Below are 18378 nucleotides of genomic sequence, written 5' to 3'. Positions count from 1 at the left end.
ATGCACAAAATACAAGTGCTAGGGATATGGCACAAGGGGAAGGACCTCGCTTTCTTGGAAACCCTGGGTTGTTTAACTGGATCATCCCATCCTTTGGAGATGTATTTTAGTGAAAACCCTATCAGAGACTCTCTAAACTATTGTCCTAGAAAGGTAGAACTGAGATTAAGATGAACTGTTAATCTTTGGACACTAAAAATCATAGCCTAGAAAGCTTTGGGGTCTCATACATCTTAAGGCTGTGGGGCTGGATTCTGCTTTCATTGGTTAATGCTGCTGCAAGTCGACATGCCATACAGAGGGGGAAAATAATCAGGCTTTAATGAGACGCAGTTGAAGAAATCCAGTGAGACAAACTCAGCGGAATGAACATGTAGAAAGCAACTACGGTTGAAGAGCTAATATGCTGTGTCTTGAGAAATACAAACAAGTAGGACGGTAGTAATAAGTGCTCATGCAGGGTAAGCCAACTGCCTAGAGCTGAGTGCCCCACAGTAGTTAATTGGGGAGATGAAGCTATTGTCCCACTGCCTTTGGAAAAGAAACAAGAAAAACTGGTCTGCTGCTTCTGAAAGGCAAGGCAGCAGCTGAAGCAGTATCATGAATGACCTTGTTCAGAATTTCTCACTTTTCCTGAAACTGGGGAGGAAGAAAAAGGCAAACAAAAACCAACAGCAAGCCCTGAGCAGTTACTGGTGCTCTTTTATCAATGTTTTGTTTTTCTTTTATAATGGAAATATTTGGATTGTTTGCACAATTATCTTACAAGCAGGTATTCTGGAAAATCTCCTCCAGTGATACATAGAAATTTATCTATTTTTGTGTTCTGAAATACGAACTGAGGAAGTCACGTAAATGCATCTGTTCTACATTTTCAAGCGTTGTTTTATAATCTATGGATTAGCATGTTACTAATAAGAGAACTGAGTTTGCATGTTCTCTCGTAGCATGTTTAATTCACCATATTACCACTAGCTTCCCAAATAGGTTCCTCAGTGTTGCGAAACAATGTGAGCTTTGTATCTGACCGAGGCATGTCTACATGTGATGCCTCTCCGGAGGTGCAGTCCAGGGTCAAGAGCTTTAGAAGCAGTTTTCCTTTTTGTCTCTCTCCAGTGTAAAATACCCCCTTCAGACTGGTTGCAGGTGAGAAGTGAAGGGGCCTGGTCTCAAGGTGCTTGGTATCATTCTGCTGCTTTTCTGATTGCTGAGAGGGTAGTCATAGTTGTACTGCCTTAGAGCATTGGAGGTGTGATGTGTGGAGCAGTGCTCTGCTGTTCTAAATAAAATAAGCGAAACTGCTGTGCAAGCACTATTAGATATTTTGTGTAGCTAGTAGTTTTATTAGCTTTTAATAAGAGCAACAGCAGTTTGCTTTTGCAACTGGTGTAGTCAGAGATAAGCAAAACGTCTGGTATGAGGAGAGTCTCTCACTTTTGGATTAAAGATGGGCCTCAATGGTGCTGGCCTTTCCTCTGCCTTCTCCTGCCCCTTCCCAGAGTAGCAGCACAGCTGAGGCTGGCTGACACCTCTGGAGGTCATCCTGTCCAGCTGCCCTGGACCTGCTGGCAATCCTGCTCCTGCTGCAGGCCAGGAGGGATGCAGCGATGGCTGTGTGTCAGCCTTGCAGCAAGAACATGTAGCTGCTTCATGGTCTGCCTGGTGTCTGCCAGGTCCCTGCGTCTTGTGCCAGGCTGCTTTCTAGCTGGTTAGTCCCCAGTGCGTGCTTGTGCCTGGAGCTATCCCTCCCCAGGTGCAGGGCTTTTGCATATTGAACTTTGTGAGTGTCCTCTCTCATCATCCCTTCTGCCTGCTGGGATCTCAGAATGGTATCACAGCTATCTAATCTATCAGCTACTCCTCCCACTTCTATAATTTCCACAAACCAGCATGGGAGTGCACTCTGGTACTGCACTCATTAACAAAGATGTTGAACGGTATTGGCCTCTAGCTGGAATCTTGTTTTATCTCATTAGACTAAAATTCAGTTCTGTCAGTGGCTAATTTCCTAGCACCACTTGTGATTCCTCCACATCTTTCTAGTAGCTGTTGTCTTAAAGAGACTTTAAAACTGGGCAACGCCAAGTTCAGTGTAGGAAATGGGCAGCATATAGAGATGTCATCAGAGCCTGTGTGGGGACTGCTGCTGAGTGCTGTGCAGCTTAGCCCGAGGGTGCTTCATGAACAGTGGAAAGCAGATAGCAAACAGCTCACTCCAGAATGAGAGGTCTTCTACTAAGCTGGAGTCAAACCAGCTGCAGAGCTGCATCTAATTACTTAGCCCATGGTTACAGCTAGTGGAGAAGCCTTCCTATTAAATTACCCAGTGTTTGTGTTGTGATTTTTTTTTTTCCCCGTTCATTATTTGTTTTTATTTCATTATTTATTTTATTTTATTAATTAAAATTATTTATTTTTTTAAATATAAGAGAGCAATATTTATTTATTGCTCTCTTTCTTGAACCTCGTAGAATGCTATAGTAGCATACAAAAGCAGTGTACATTTCATAATGAGGAATAATTGTCCTAAAGCTATCTGTGGGGGAGCAGCTGGAATGGCTGATCCCTGTGAATCAAATTCCCACTCAAGTCAGGAGTAAGCTGATGCCACTGCCTGTCCTCCCTCACATGCTCACAGCCTGAGTGGAGGCAGCAACAAAAGTCACCTGTGCAAGTGGCCAGGTGGTAACTTCAGTCCCTCCAAACTGCAGCCCAGGTAGGTGTTTAGCATTTTATATAAAGAGTAGCCAAATTTCTCATCTTCCCTTTTTTACAGGAGGTTAGCATGCACATTTCCCATCTCCTAGACTCCGTAAGCAAGCATCAGCTACAGACCTAGCTGCTAAGAAATTTTGGAAGACCTCTTTTGTGCGAGTCAGGAGAAAATGGTTAGGTAAATGCACATCTGTTGTGGTTGAATTTTTTGATTTACCTCAACTCTGATTCTGCTTTCTTTCCCAACCCTGATTCTTGCACATTTAATAGCAGGAGAATCCACAGAAAATCGATCTGTGCCTGGGGAAGTATGGATAATTATTTTCTTGTTCCTACACTTATGTTTATATTTCAGGTACTCTTCAAAGCATCTTGTACGCCTGAATCAGTCATTACTTTTAATCTATCATCATTCTATTGCCATTCATCTATCATCGTCTTAGCATGTGTCCATGACAAGCATCATGGAGATAGAAGATTGAAAATATTTCTTGACGTATAGAAAGCTGGGATTTTGTTTCTAGTGTGATAAAACTAACTTCTGACATGCCATGTTTATACTGATGTTTCTTTATATCTCAATTATATATAGAAAGGGATTGCATGCTTCTTGTCTGAGCTTCCTGTGGTGATGGGGGGGCGGGGAGGGAAATACTTATGTGTTGTAGTAAGACAAATTCAGAAGGGATGTTCTGAACCTCAGATGCTCACAGCACATTCCTTCTGTATCTGGGCTTCAAGGATTTGTGCACTTTACTTTTCATTAAACTGCATATGCAAGTCTGACTTGTAGGTGATAGAAAATGAAAGGTGAAATGAAATGACTGGAGTTTTTAGAACGTATTTTCTGCTGAATAATTTCCCAAACAAGTTATGCAGTTACTTCAAGTGAAAAATTAACAAGCTACTGTGCTTTGCATTTTAATAATGCATAGTAAGGTAAGTCCATGTCTGTTTTTTTTTTTTCTTCTGTTTCTTCATGTTTTCACTGTTAAAATAAGGAAATAAATGTCGTAAGATTTATTTAGTATGTGTGTTGTTGTTCAGTTTTTATAGCAGGGTGCCTACATCTGAAACTGTCACTTTTATGTGCAAGTTTCAGATGCTTTATATATGGTGCATGTAGGATTTGACCATGAAATTAGAAAGACCTGTACAGTAAATCTGCCTCCATATTAAGGCATTTGTGCAGCAACTTGACTCCTAACGGCAAAACATACTGGCTGGTATACGTACTGGTTTGTATATGCATAGGTGGTGATGGGAGTAGGTTGTTTTTTTTGAACATTACTGTGCACTACAGAAGAGGTTGATTAGTGGTTTGTCAATACAAATCAGAGCAATCTATCTTCTCTTTTCCACCTATAGTTTTTCTTTACTTTTCCCATCCTTTTTTGTCTGGAAAAAAAAACAAAACAAAACAAACCACCAACACGTTCATTTTGTTTAATTCAGTTCTGCTATTTCCATCGCTCTCCCGTTTATGCTTTTCTGATAAATGAAATGCTGTTCTGCAGGAATGATATTAAATGGAATTGGGTGGAAAAAAAAATGAAGTTATTTCTGCTTGGACTAGTCCTTTATGCACCTCTTTAATTTTACCCATCTGTATTTCCCTATTTTCTTCTTATAATTCACATAGTACCTTCAGCGATATGGCAGGTTGTCTGCAGGAGATGGGCTGACACCAAATGATTGAACAATTGAAAGCATTATTCTAGATATGCAGGAATTATTGCAAGAAAATTGGCCTGCTTGTTGTTCTAGGCATTGTGGAAAGAGCACGCAGATACGCAGAAGTCCTGACTTGAAGGAGAGGATCTGAGTTATGTGCAGAGTACGTCGGCAGCGGTGCTGCTCAGTGAGTCAGGGCTGGGAGCTGCTGGCAGTCAGAGAACATGTTACAGATGCCTTTCCACTGTGGAGCAGGATGGGAGGGAAGGGGACATAGTTCATTGCCCTGGGGAGTTGTGGCGGTACGCAAAGTGGGAAGATGCTTGCTTCCTTTTAAAGACCTGGCCTTGAGCTGATACAGCTCCGTTTTGCTCTGCCTCTTCAGTCTCCCTGCTATGTATAAAAGCAGCTGCCAGTGTGAGAGAGGCTGATGGCTAAATGTGTTTTCCCGTACAAAAGGTTCTGTTCCCATCCTGGATGAGGAGGGACAGCAGGAGGAGTTCTTCTTGGGTATTAAAAATAGAACAGCCCCCACGCCCCAGTGTAACTGGGGATGTTTGCACTGGTTGTTTCCTGTGGACTTTGATCTGAATGCTTAGGATGTTCTTGCAAGTAGCATTTAGTTAGGTACCACAACACCTCAGAAACAAACACAACCCTCTCTGTCAGCTCTTACCTCTTTTTGCCTGATGTGACCTGGTTCATTGGCCAAGTGATCTGCATAACTGCAGCTTTGGTGCTTTCTTTAAAATCAAGCTGTTGGAGGACTCAGGCATAGAGAAGAGGATGAGAAATACTTGGTTTTGGGGGTTTGCTCTGCCCGTTGGCTCTGACTTCCACCTTGTGGATTAGGAACCACTAAGCATAAAGTCTCTGCAGCCCTCCATGTCCAAGGATCTATTTGAGCCCACTTTGGCTTGCTGATACATCAGTGAATAAAAGCAAACAAACTACATCGCAATCAAATATAGGCCAACCCTGCGTCAGTTCATGTTCTTTTATATTGTATAGAAGGCCTGGATTTGAGTCTTTCTTCCCAGTTTCTAGTTCTTTTGGGGCTCAGTCCTGCAAAGCACTGAGTTTGCTTTGGTCTAGCATGGTGTTTAAACATTTTCACCTCTGCGAGCAGGGAGCTCCACGTCAGTTTGATGACAATGTTAAGCATGTGGTCTCTATTGTGCTTTTTTTTTTTTTTTTTTTGGCTTTCCAGGTTGAAGGGCTTCGAAGCAGTGAGTGTTTGACTGTGTTACTTTTTCTGCCTTGAAAAACTGGGTCTGAAGGGGAACCCTGGAAGGAAGGACAACGGTATAATAATTATAAGTACGAACCTTTTATGGTTTTTCTATTCCACTTTGAGAAAGGGGAATCAAGTTGGCATTAAAGTAAACAGGATGCATCGCACTGGGTGAGACTAAGTCCCCTATCAGAGTAATGTATGAGATAATAACATAATGTGCCATAGGATTCTTGAATATGCTAAAAGCAAAAACACTGATGTAAGGTATTCTATTTGTACAGTCAATGTTAACAAAGCACCCTTGAGATAATAACTGTAGCACTGGAAATTAGATGTGCTGCTGCCGCCTTTAATGCCAATTATGTCCTTGTCAGCTAGCCTGCTTACTGCTTGTTAACCTTAATGTGTGAAACTGCTGTAGAGCTGCCATTCAGTTCCTATACATGTTTTAGTCCAACTTTTAAAGTTAACTCAGCCAGAGAAATACTCTATTTTGACCTTTGTTCGTTTTCTCAGGATACTTTCTGAACTGTTCAGATTCGTTGCACTTAGCGTGCATGCACACTCGTATGTAACTGTAGGAGAGGAGTACTCGGTAATGCACTGCAGCCTGGAATTTGCCTTGCTGACACAGAACAGGTTTGGTCATCCAGAAATTAAAATTGGGTACCCTTATGAAGTTTTAGCTGTCCAACTTAATTTACTGGGGGATGTGCATGATAGGTCTATTTGCAATCTGGACGCAAAAAACATTATAGCTGGTTAAATTTTGTCGTGTATGCAGAATCACCAACAATAATAAATCTATTTTGAGTCATCTATTACACGAAAAAAAGCATTTTGCTCTAAGGTTGTCTTTTACAGATAAATGATACTTTTAAGTGATACAAATTTTGCTGTTCTTCTGAACCTGGTACTGTGTGTACTGGCTTAGTTGTATCTGATCACTGGGCAACAGTTCCTTTTGGCTTTCCTGTTGTGCGGTAGGCTTTATTTTTGGTTATACAATTTCATGATTTGTACTGTGCAAAATTTTTGTATTTTGCATTGAACATAAGCATGTAAAGTCAACTCACAGTGATTTGTGGCCAGATTATCTGCACAGAGGGCTGTCTATGCTGTAGATGCAAAAATAGTTTAGGTATGTTAGAGCTGGCATGGTGTGGCTCAGCGCTCCAGAAAATCCGGCTTGAATGTTTCCAGCCTCAGTTTGTCCCTGGTAATGCTGCAAGCAGTTTTGCAGGAAACGGAGCCAAAATTAATAAAGGGTTGCTGGCTCTGTGTGGAGCCACTGTGTACACGTGTTCCTGGAAGAGGAAGCTCCAGGAGGCTCAGTACTGAGGTGGCCGTTCTGCCTGAGGTCAGCTCAGCTTCACCTGCGGTCGCTATTAGCCCTGGTTCTGCTGGCTCGGAGCTGATGTTTGTGTAAAGCTACTCTAGCATGCTTGCTGATGTTTGTTTTTGAGAAGACTTGTTAGAGCAGAGTACAGCACTGTGGAAAAGCACGGACTTCGCTTGGGAGCAGTACCACGTCTGATCTGTAAAACCCTTCTGTTGGAGTAAAGCGAGTTTTGTTGCTGTTACTTGATTTTTTTTTCTTTTTTTTCTGGAGGAAACAATTTGGATGCAGTATTAGTGGTGCGGAGCCAAATCTAATAAAGTTAAGTTAGTATCCCTGTGGACTGCAGTTACTTCTTGGGTTTATCTACTCACTGTTGGCTTGAAAGTAAAAGTTTTTTTATGATTAGAATTGATTGTAGTTTATGTAGCAGGACTTAGTTTTCTAGTGCTTTCAGGTACAAACTTGAAAGACAGAAGTTGCAGGAGAAAATTCAGCCTCAGTGGGATTTGAGGTTAGCGTTAGGATACCTCTCCTAGGTGCTGAGTGTTTCTTACCTTGCATTGTCAAAGACTTATGCCAGCTACTTTAGCTGGATGCTCAAGTTGCTCAGAAACATTCCTATGTTCCTGTAGCAGATTCCAGCAGGAGAGGGGATCTTTAACAAGCAGAAGGAAACCTTATTTATTTTCATCTTCTATCTGGCAAAAATCAAGTCTTAGAATTACTTTGGTGGTAGTATCTTTGACTATTTTATCTCAGAAATGAGATTCAGCTGGTAAGTGGAAGGAAAGATTGAGGCTATGCAGATGGAACATTTCGGGAGGATTTCTTTCATGTGACAGTGAGTCCATTGTTAGCCTTGATCAGAAGCAAGAATTTGTTACACCCTTTCACAGTATGGAATATATTCTGAGCCTCTGAAATACTTTGTAGGGAGAGGAAGGGAATCGGGGATTTTATCAATAGCTCCTATAAGGCCACTTCCTAAAACTGCTTTCCAACTGCGTTGCTGCTTTCCATACTTTGCTCCAATTCTCCAGCAGAGGTTCAAGTCAGTTCTTGAATAATTCTTATTTAAAATAACTTAAGAAAGCAGACTTGTTATTTCAGCAGCCGTCTCGCTGGAGAGCAGCGTGGCCCAAACGCTACAATATTTTGAAAAGCTGGTCTCTCAAGATGAAATTCTACCTGTGTCTCTGTTATGATAATCTATCGTCTTGAGGTTGGCTGTGATTATTGTTAGTACTATAAAAATGTCTTTAAGAAAGACTTACTCGGTGGCATTTCCATGCAAGTGAGTAATAATACAAGCATGAGGGTGGAGAAGGGTGTATGCCGGATTTATTTTCCATAAGACAACAAGGGGAAAAAAAAAAACAGTAGAAGAAATTATTCAGAGCTTTCTCTTGCATTGAAATTCTATAAGTGGAGCCTGTGAAGAATTAAAAAGATCAGGAGAAAAGGAGTTGGTTAGAGCTGGGCTGGACTAGGTTTGTGCCTGGATCTGTGTGTGATGAGGCTTAGGTTTTTTTTTGGTTTTTTTTTTTTTTTTACTAAGTTATTTTGAGTTCAAAGAGAGATGAATATGTGATTTGTGCCCAACAAAAGAAAGGGCTACAGCTGTCAAAGCTCAGGAAGAAATCCACCTGGTCACAGAGCTGACTTTATCTGTCCCTCCTTTTTCCTGTCCTGTCACTGTTCTGCCCTTGCATGTGATGAGGGGAAATACCCAGAGTGCAGGAGGTGCTGGGGTTTTCCAGACTGCTTTAGTTTGGGTTGAGGATAGCCACGAAGCACTCCCATCCCAGCCATCATCTGCCTCTTGGGAGTATGTGGCAGGCTATCACCCGGCATACTACACCTCTCTGCTTGCTGTAAATGTGCTGATTGTTGAAGAGATTTCTACAGATTTCTGAGGGAGTGTCGTAGTTACTGCTGCTTCACGGGCACTATTTCAGTGTGCTGGCTCTCGTAATTCCACAGCATAGAAATCACAGCTCTAGGAATGGAAAACGCACCTTAATTTAATAAAATGGTTAACCCAAAAATGCAATGCAGAAAATAATTAATATTGTATTTTGTTTGGGCCATGATGTCTGATCAGCATTACGTCCCGTAAGTGGGACTCTGTTTTGCCCTGCTTTGCGTGTGGGCATGCTTTTGAAATAAAACATTTTGGGGCGCGCTGTTCTGCTACAGGCTGCAGTCTTCTTCTTTGCTTCTGTCTTCTGCACTCGTGCTGTTGTTTTCATGGCCACAAATCTAGCTGTCTAACATTTAGTTTTTCAGCACCTACTCTCCTCCTAATGAATGTGATCATTTACACAGTGTCACTGTAGTATTGGCATGCTAAATAATTTAGTGAGCTGTGTCAGGTAGATAGCTCGATGTTGTCTATGTTACTATGGCAATACATTTGCTTAATGTAAATATTATTCATTCTGACCATATGAATCTCAGGGCCTCTGACATTATTAGCTGTATTTGGAAGGTGGGAATCTGCGTATCTGGAAGAGAAGTTGTTCTGAAAATACTAATAGTTTAAAGATCACTTTCTTTTTTCATAATTCCTTCTGCTCGTTGACTGAGCTACATAATCTATTGATTGTAAAGAACAGAGCAGAACATTTCTCCTGTTTCTTTATAATGAAGCTGTATTACAACCACGATAAAGAAATATATAACTGTATTCTGATCCTCTAAAAATTCAGCTAACTGAAATAAATGGAAATAGGATCCTGAGGTCCATTAACTTTGCTCTCGGTCACAGAGTCACGGCAATTCTAGAAGCACAAGAACTTAAAATCAGACCTGGAAGACAAATTTCCCTCGGGCATTGGATTTGATTCTGTAGTTTGAAAGGACTGCTAAGCGTGAAGGACTCTTCTGTCACCTTTATGGGTACCAACAGATAGAGAGCTACTCAAAAACAAAATAAAAAAATCCTTCTTTGATAGAAAATTGATGTAAGCAATATGTTAATAAAGTTTATATCTCTTATGTGGTCGATGGTTTTCTTGTCCATTTTGTGGACCATTTCCAGAGAGAAGCAACTACCTTCAACAAAGTTTTGTCCTGAAGGCCAGTTTATTCCTGATTGTATGAGCAATGAGCTGCCAGCACTTCTGAGGCAGCAAATAGGAATAAACGTTGTATCATTCTATTAATGTATTTTTTGTTTTACTTTCTCTAAGTGTGGTATGGCATCATGATTCATCAGCTGACAGTCCATATAAAACTTCAGTCACTTCAAACCACAGGTGTTACCTAATATTGAATGCAAGTCTGTAATATTCACAGTATTTTATGTACTGTTTTTGCAGCTTTACTTGCTGAACTGCTAAGTTTATGACCAGCGTTGAAAAGAGGAGTTGGCTGCACTGCACCCACCCCTTTGTTTAGAGTTGTCCCCAACCTTCACACCAAACGTCTGTAATGCAGGGGGAAAAGGCACAGTAAACACTGAATTACACCTTCAATCGTTTGTAGCTCTGCAAGGAAGGGTAGGTGATACTGGAGGGCTCCGTGTGCTGAAATCTGAAATCAGTGCTCAGCACCTATCTGTGTTTGGCCTGCTAACTGGAAGGAGTGATAAAACAAACCAGCAGTAGCTGAGCACACACTTCTGCGTTTTTTATTTCACAGAAGAGCCTTTGTTGGACTTGCATAAGCATTCTTTATTTTTCCCATCTCCAAGATGGTGAAACTTTTGCTGTCAGTGCTTGTACGTAAGGTAAATCTCCTGACTGGACAGGAATACAAACTAGAATTGGTAGTTGCCTTGCCATGGCATTGTTGCTCACAAATGCTAGTCTAGAATTCAAGTTAACCTGGGAAAATTAATTATTTACTACTTATATCTCTTCCTGACAAGGCTGCCTGTGGGAATACTCTGCTGCTGGCTGTCTCCCTTTTAAAAATACAATATGCTTTAGATACATCTGTTGTTTATAGATGCAGGCAGATATTGGAGCATTTAGATTCAGAATACCTACCAAGTATTAGCATAGCTGAAAGAGTAATTGGAGCAGCTTCTCTGATTATTATTTTAGTAAACAATCCATACACGTAAACTAGCGTGGGAGAAGCTGTGCCTTCCGTAATGTATTGAAGGAAAAAAGACTACAGAGGCATTTTATCCCCTATGGGAAAAAAATGTGTAGCGAGGGGAACTCCTGTGGGATCAGGCTGGCAGGATTTTCCCGTACAGAAAGAGGCTTGAAGGCTCTGCACTTCCTGAGTCACAAGTATCTTATTTTCAAGACAGGTTGTCGGGAGGGATCCTCTGAGTGCCCAGCCTTTACCAACGCTTGGTTTCAGGACCTGGTGCGTGCCATAAGAACCATGTGAGGTGCATGGGCTGTTCTGACACAACTCACACTGCCAGTAGCTGGAAAAGTGGCGGAGCTCCTCTGGCCTGGCTGTTCTGCAGCACTAGAGCTGTTCACGTCTGTAGGAAGGAAAAGTTCCTGCAGGTGGGGAAAGGAGCCTAGCTCTGAAGTGCCCCCTTCTCACTTGTAGTGCCTGGCTGCAGCAAGGAGTTGGGTGCGTGCCAGTGCCTACCTGGGGCTGCCTGTAGGCACAGAGGAATGCTTTCCGTCAAGCCCTGTGCCTAACCTTGTGTTTCTGAGCTCCGCTGCATTTCTTTGCATGTACTGCTGAAATATAGCATGCCTGTATTTTAAAGCCAGGCTGGAGGAAGCGGAATGGATTGCATTACAAGCTGGGTGTTTAAAGCAGGTGATAAATTGAAAGGAACAAAAGCGCGTTCCGAAAAGCAGTTGCGTTTAATGCTTCACACATGATTTGCTCAGCTAGTTTCTTTTATTGTCACGCTCTTAAGTGTCTTTTCACTTTACTCCACAGAAGAAAACATTCTGATAGCTCTGCAGTGCCTTTCATGAGCATAATGAATATTTGCTTTTGAATATTACCTTACAAATAAGAAGTGGAGTTGTTTCATCTGTAGTGTTCTTATTCTTTTGGCTGTCCTTCCTTTTGTGCATTTTGCTTTGAAAAGGTAATGGTGGCTGCTGTGCCATCCCTTGCCTTCCATGGCTCTCCTCGTGGTCCCGTGTGTGGGTTAGGATGGTGGCTTCCCAGAGGAACTGTGCCTCTGAAACATCTCCTTTTGAACTGGCACAAGCGAGTCCTGACACTGGTTGCTGTTGATCCATAGATAGATGGCACTTAATTATCCCCTGCCTTGCCTTCTTTCCATTGCTGTCACAGGGCAGATATGCTGTGGAGATTAAAATGGAAAGAATGTTATCACCCTCGTGCTCTTGTGTTGTCCTTAAATATGATGGTTGCCCGTTTAAGTGCTCAAGTTAGTTAGATGTGGCATAAAAATACACAGGGTAGTGTAAGGCCTAAATTATACTTTCAGTATCCTTTTCAGTAAATGTGGGTATTTTACAGCACTGGGTGTACTTTTGACAGAATATGGTGAAAAAGGTGAGTAAAAAAACCAAATACAGTCTCCAAGCTTCTGCTGTTAATTTTGCCAGTACCTCAGTGCTTTGCTTTCATTGTTAGGGATTAGAGAGTATAAACCAAGTGTAACATAATGTGTTGTAGATACAAAAGTACTTGCTATTTAATCCTTACTGTTACTGCAGGAAAACAGGCAGACACCATTGAAATAACAGCAACAAGCAGTGTTTGTCTGCCTGTTGAGTTCCTAGGTCGTGGCTTTGGGCTGTTGGAAGGGTGAGGAGGAAGGCCCAGAAGGCTGGTGCTTGCTCACAGCGGGAGCTCTGCAGGTGTTTACTTCCAGATCCCAGCACTGAACTTCAGAGCTTCTAATATGCTGCTTGAATGGTGTTAAACTGTAATAACCAGCATTGTAATAAGCTTTACTAGACGTTATTAAGTGGGTTTAGTATCCAAACCGTGGTGTTGGAGATAAGTCTGCCAATGAACCTTATCAGTGGAGCAAAATGTAAATTTTAACTTGTTTATCTCATTAGTCCTTAATAGGGCTTTGCAAATCTTGGCTGCATCATCTGATGATTATATCCTCTGATCTGCTAAGCAAAACAGCACTCTAATAATAGCCAAACACTGTATGAAATCCTCCAGTTGGCATCCTGAGACACCTAATGTATTTTTTTCTTCATTGAGAGGGGCCTTGGTTGTGACGTACCTTTTCTGTGCAATGCTGAAGTGACGGTAACGTGAGAATTCATGAATTGTAGACCCTGAGCTTAGAAACATTTCCCCAGGTAGGGGTTTCTGATGGGCCCGTAGGTCTAAGCACATTGTCTGTGTGTGATGTGTAGGGACTCGCCTTCTGGGCAGCTAAAACAGCCCGGCTGTCAACTGAATGATGGTGACTTGCTGCATTAAAAATAATCAGAGTTCTCCACAAGTCTGTTGCTCCCATCTAATGGGAGAGTGAAGAGATTTGGAAGAGAACTTTAGTCTCCTGACTTGAAGGCATTTCCCTGCTGTGGCTTGTGAGGATGACTGTGTCTCCAGTATGCTATTCAGAGCGATTAAGAGGGAATTTAATAGATTTGAGGGAATTCTCCTTTTTCTTACCCAACTGCTCGTACAAATCTTGCCCGAGTCCAAAGAAATTTGTTCAGTCCATCTAGAAACTTTTAAGTTTTGAAGGTTTCCCAGTAAATGTAAGATGTGGTAATTGCGAGTGAACACGTGGTTCTGGGGTCTGACACAACCAAACTCGATCACTTCCACTTGCAAGTTGATTTGGTTCACATTTACTTCCATGTAATCTTTACTTTGAAAATGTTCTACTAATCGTCTCAGGTTGATGTCTTAAATGACCACACCTCTTTGCAGAACAACATTAAAATAATACTTCAGATATTGCTGAATGCTCTATTATGAGAGGATCCATTGTTTGAATGGATGCTGGAGGTGCAAGATTTATTTCTTCTCTTACCATCCTGTTGTGAAATTGGTACTTAAAACCCTTTGCAGTACTCTGAGGGATGTGAGATGGGACAACTGTTAAAATACAGCAGTACACCAGCAGTAGCTACAGCCCTCGTGGGTCCACAGAGTCAATTTACTGCTTCTGGTGGTGGGTTTATTGTGCTAGCAGTCATACATCACAGCGCTGCGTTTTATTTTTAGCATTAATCTTACTGACGGTCGAGTTGGTGGATAGGTACACTGTCACAGGGAAAGCTTAGCTTTTCCCCTGTTAGAGACAACTGTGGCTCTTGGCTCCCAGTCCTGCTGAGCTATAGGATATGGGAGCATTGGGGCAACCTGACCTGTACGTGTCGAGTCGAGCTGTACTGAATTTTCAAGTGTTAGCAAATTTGGGGACTGGTTCTTTCCACTTATTTATTACGGTGGGAGTTACTGCAGGTGGATATGCTTTTGGTACCTGCACTTCTAAAGAGAAGTTTTCTGCCATACGTTGTTAATTTGTCCTTAGCCATATATGTGTGGTTTAGTGCCGTCTTACCATTTATTTTCTGTTACTTTTCCAGAGCAGACACTTGATTGTATGCAAATTCTCACAAAGTCAATGAAATGCCTCCTGAGACATCCAGGGACTGGAGGTTAATGTTGTTCAGAGGGCAGGAATACTTGATTGCAGCAGGGATATCTGAATGCTGACTAGTGGAAAGACATACTCAGAAACAGTTTTGAAGTGTCATTACTGGAGTGTCCATGGCATGAATTATGGTTCAAGTAAAGTGGTGTCTGTGGGGAGAGATGGACTTGGAGATAAAACAGTAAAAAGTGGAAAAATAAAACATAAAACAGAGCACAGAGATGGCAGTATGTGGTGAGACAGTAGAAATACTAAAAGTTTAGTTTCAGCAGAGGGATAACTGGTAAACGTAATAGTGTTGCATATACTACAGTACTTTTCATAACTGTTGTATCAATGCAAAAAATGGATTGACATATGCTGTCTAGTTCTTATAACTTATTTCTTGTCTTAAGTGAGATGCTAGAAAAAAAATGTCATTTAGTTTCAAGAAGCACGTGCTCAGGAATGAAATTGGAGTCCTACTTTCAAAGATGCTGTGGTTACAGCTGACTGCTGCTCAAGACATATGCGTGCAGACTGACGGTCACATGCCTCTTCAGACTGTTCCTGCCTTCAGCTTGCACTTCTCCTTTGGAGCTCTGTGAGGATTGGTATGCGGTATGTAACGTTGTCTCAGGCTCAGTTTGCAATTTTGGGTAGCATACAGTGCCCATTTTCAAGAAATTTGTCAAATTTGGGGTGAGGAGGAATGGGATAGGAAAGATGCTGGATTTCAGGCATGGCAGATAAGTACACCCCAGCTACTTAAAAATAAAACCACAACAAAACAAAGCACACAGAAGTAGTGTAGGCATACTGTAACTTGTACAGCTCCACAAGCTCAGGAGGGATGGCAGCAGAGGTGAGAAGCAGCAAGGTTCCCAAAGACACACACAGACACTCCCCGCCTTTGGAGGTGTGCAGGAAGGAATAGGAACAACCTGTCGCTGGGTGGAACCTGGGCTTTCCCACGCCTGTAAATTTCTCCTTAGGTGCTACAGAATTAAATGGGAGAGGTTGTGGTTTGACTTTCTGTTATCTGTATAGAGAAGTGTTCCTGCTACAGCTGGCATCCAGGCTAGGATGTCAATTTTGAGCGTTCCAAGTGTTAGAAAGTTTTAATAGTAAATAAATTCTACGTTAGTAGCTTCTGGTGCTCACCCCACCTTTTAGTAGACACTCTTCTCCTGCAAAATTTGTGAGGTTCTTTGTTTATCAGAGCACTCCCTTTTTAAGATGTGCAGTCCTCATTTGCAATTCAGAAAAGGCTTTTACTTACCTTCTCTTGCCTTCTAGGGTGTGGAAGCTGCTAGTTTATCTTCATTCCTCACTGGACTAGAAAGGCACCTCTAATTCTGTTCACCTTGTGCCAGAGGTTCAAAGGCAAAACTGAAAAAAATAATTCAGAATTGTCACAAGTGTGTTGGATTTCCTTTGTCTTTTTTTTTTTTTTTTTATTGTTCCTTTACTTGATTATTTAGCTGTTGTTTTTTCCTTAAAGCTGACAACATGTCTGAAGCAAGTGTTGTATAGACTAAAAATAGATAGTTCTTCTTTGGCAGTGCATTTATATGCCTTATTATCCAGGCAGAGACAGTCTCAAGAATGGAAGATGCTGTAATTGCATTTGGTTCCAGTTGTGGAAGACAGGACAGCATAGGAGTATAACATATTCTCGTAACAGAGTAAACTTGTGTTATGAGATCGGAGATAAATTAATTTGTACTCTGCATAATGGACAGCTTGATGCTGTTTATGTTGACACAAATCTTTTTATTCCCGGGAAAGCTGGAGAAACTTAGGAGGAAAAACACCTACCAGATGTATAAAATACAGTGAAACTGATTGGAAATGGAAATACAAATTCAATTACACGGTTATTTTTCTTTTGCTTTGGCTTTTTATGCACTGAAAATAATAAAAATGCCAACAATTCACTTTGGATTTTGCTGTTCACTAGCATGTATATTAAAAGTGAGAAATTTGAAGCACATATAGAAAGACATAACCTGTCAAAGTCCATCCAACTTGCAAATCTGTGCTAAAATTTTTAAACATGGGCATCACCGCAGGAGGAGAGGCAGGTTTTCCATGCAGCTGTACTCAGCGATGGGTGAAGTGTTACCTTATGGAAATTCCTGACTTTGCAGGAGGAATTAATGTGAAATGAATCGTCAACTCCCGCTTCTCTGTTTAAATTGGATTAGAAGGGGAGAGTTGAGAGCAGCATTTCTGTGCATCTTCCTATGGGACCAAATACCTGGGGGTTTGTGCGTTGTGGGAACAGAGAGCTGCAGGGATGGCTTAGGATTTTGTAAGGAGTGCTTATTTTGCCTTTTTTACTTTTCTTCCTGTTTCTCATCCCTATTCTTCAGTGAGCAGTGTGCTGCGGTGATTTGTGGGCCTCATCTGAGGCAATAATGTTAATTCAATTGTTATCCCCAAATTTGGCAATTGATAGTCATAAAAAGGAAATGAAAAAGGATTTTGCAATTGCTTTTCTCTTCACCAAGTGTGGAACATAATTTAGGAGAAAGGCAGTTCACTATCTTCTGGAGCTTTCTCTAAGCTAAATTGCAAATGCCTGATGCAAACAATGGTAGTTCATGCAATGTTCTGTTCTTTCTGTGTTTCTTTTTTCTTTCTTTTTTTAAAAGAGGAAAAAAAAAAAACATAAAATGGATTTCCATGCATAAGCGCCAATCCGCTAGATTTAACATTCTATTACAACCCTCTGCCTGATGTCAGGTGATGCATATACGTAGTGTGAGATATGAAAATGACCTTTCAGGTTTTAGTAGCTCATTAAGCGTAGTAGGCTTGCTAAGTAATTTGTGACAGGCTTCTGCCATCCTACAATGTAATGAAACAGTTGTCCTGAAGCTGTGTAACAACATGCTTTTGGTCATTCCCTTCATTCATTAATTCATCGCGCCACTAACAGGGTATCACTTCAGAGAGTAGGAAATAATCTTTACTTGCTGGATAAGTATCTTGGGGGGGTAATTCTCTCTAAAATGAGTGGTTTCAGGCAGCCACGTACAGAAAGATAAATGATGATTTTAAGTCATGCAGTCAACTATTATAGTCCGTGCACTATAATGAACATACTGAGAAATGTGGGAGGTTTTTATAGTGTAATAGATAGCTACCTAAATTTATATACAGTTGTAAAATTATTTTTTTAAGGAAAAAAACAACTTGGTATTGCAAATGAATTCCTGAGAGGAGGTATAAATATGTTTCTAGAATAAGTAGTATGTTAACAACCATGCAATATTCATTGCATACCTAGCAGTTTTGATTTAATGGGATATTTTGGCCTATTCCTGGGCTTTTAATTTGAGAGAGGCGGGTAAAAGAGAAGTAACACGTGCATGTGAATGAGAGAGAATTCCAGTTACAAAGTGCAGGTTCTTTTCTCAGTGAAAACTTCGTAACAAACCTCTGGGGAGGCCAGTTGGTTTATTGATCAAGTAATCAGGGTAATCTTTTAATGCTTTTTTTCTTTTTTACTGATTCTTGAGCCTGAACTGTATTTAGAATCTGCAGAATCATCTGAGAGTTTGGAGAGAAGAAATATTTATGGCTTCTTTGTTATGAAATATGGGGAAAGTTTAGAATATGTGGATCTGCGTTGTATTGTGGGTTAGTGCTGAAAGCTTACATGTCATCTTTACTGTCAGTTTGTAGAGTCAAGAACATTAGTCTTGGATGACTTATGCTTGTTATAATGAATAGTTTGACATGTTATACAAAGCGCTTGAAAAACTGTTTACATATTGCTCTTGTAGCCATAAAATATATAACTTAATCTTGTTTTCTGTAATCTGCATACGGTAATTATGTGTATGTTGATAACTGTTTTCTAGAGCATTGTTCTCTCAG

General features: G+C 41.0%; 1 protein-coding gene across 6 annotated transcripts in view; it reads left to right on the top strand.

Moving 5' to 3' along the window:
- Window positions 1-18378, top strand: part of FHIP1A (FHF complex subunit HOOK interacting protein 1A) — a 94263-nt gene that overhangs the window by 21747 nt on the left and 54138 nt on the right. The window contains exons 1-2 of one of the 6 annotated variants that reach the window (XM_082759446.1): window positions 3617-3654; window positions 5600-5709. The exons of the other annotated variants lie outside the window; for them this stretch is intronic. The gene's annotated coding sequence lies outside the window, so the exon portion shown is untranslated. Of the gene's footprint in view, window positions 1-3616; window positions 3655-5599; window positions 5710-18378 lie in introns of those variants that run through there. 6 annotated transcript variants of the gene reach the window in all.

Source organism: Aythya marila (genome assembly GCF_965140915.1).
Source record: "Aythya marila genome assembly, chromosome: 4".
Taxonomy (NCBI): domain Eukaryota; kingdom Metazoa; phylum Chordata; class Aves; order Anseriformes; family Anatidae; genus Aythya; species Aythya marila.
The sequence above is the reverse complement of the archived record's forward strand: the minus strand, read 5'-3'. Positions and strand labels throughout refer to the sequence as shown.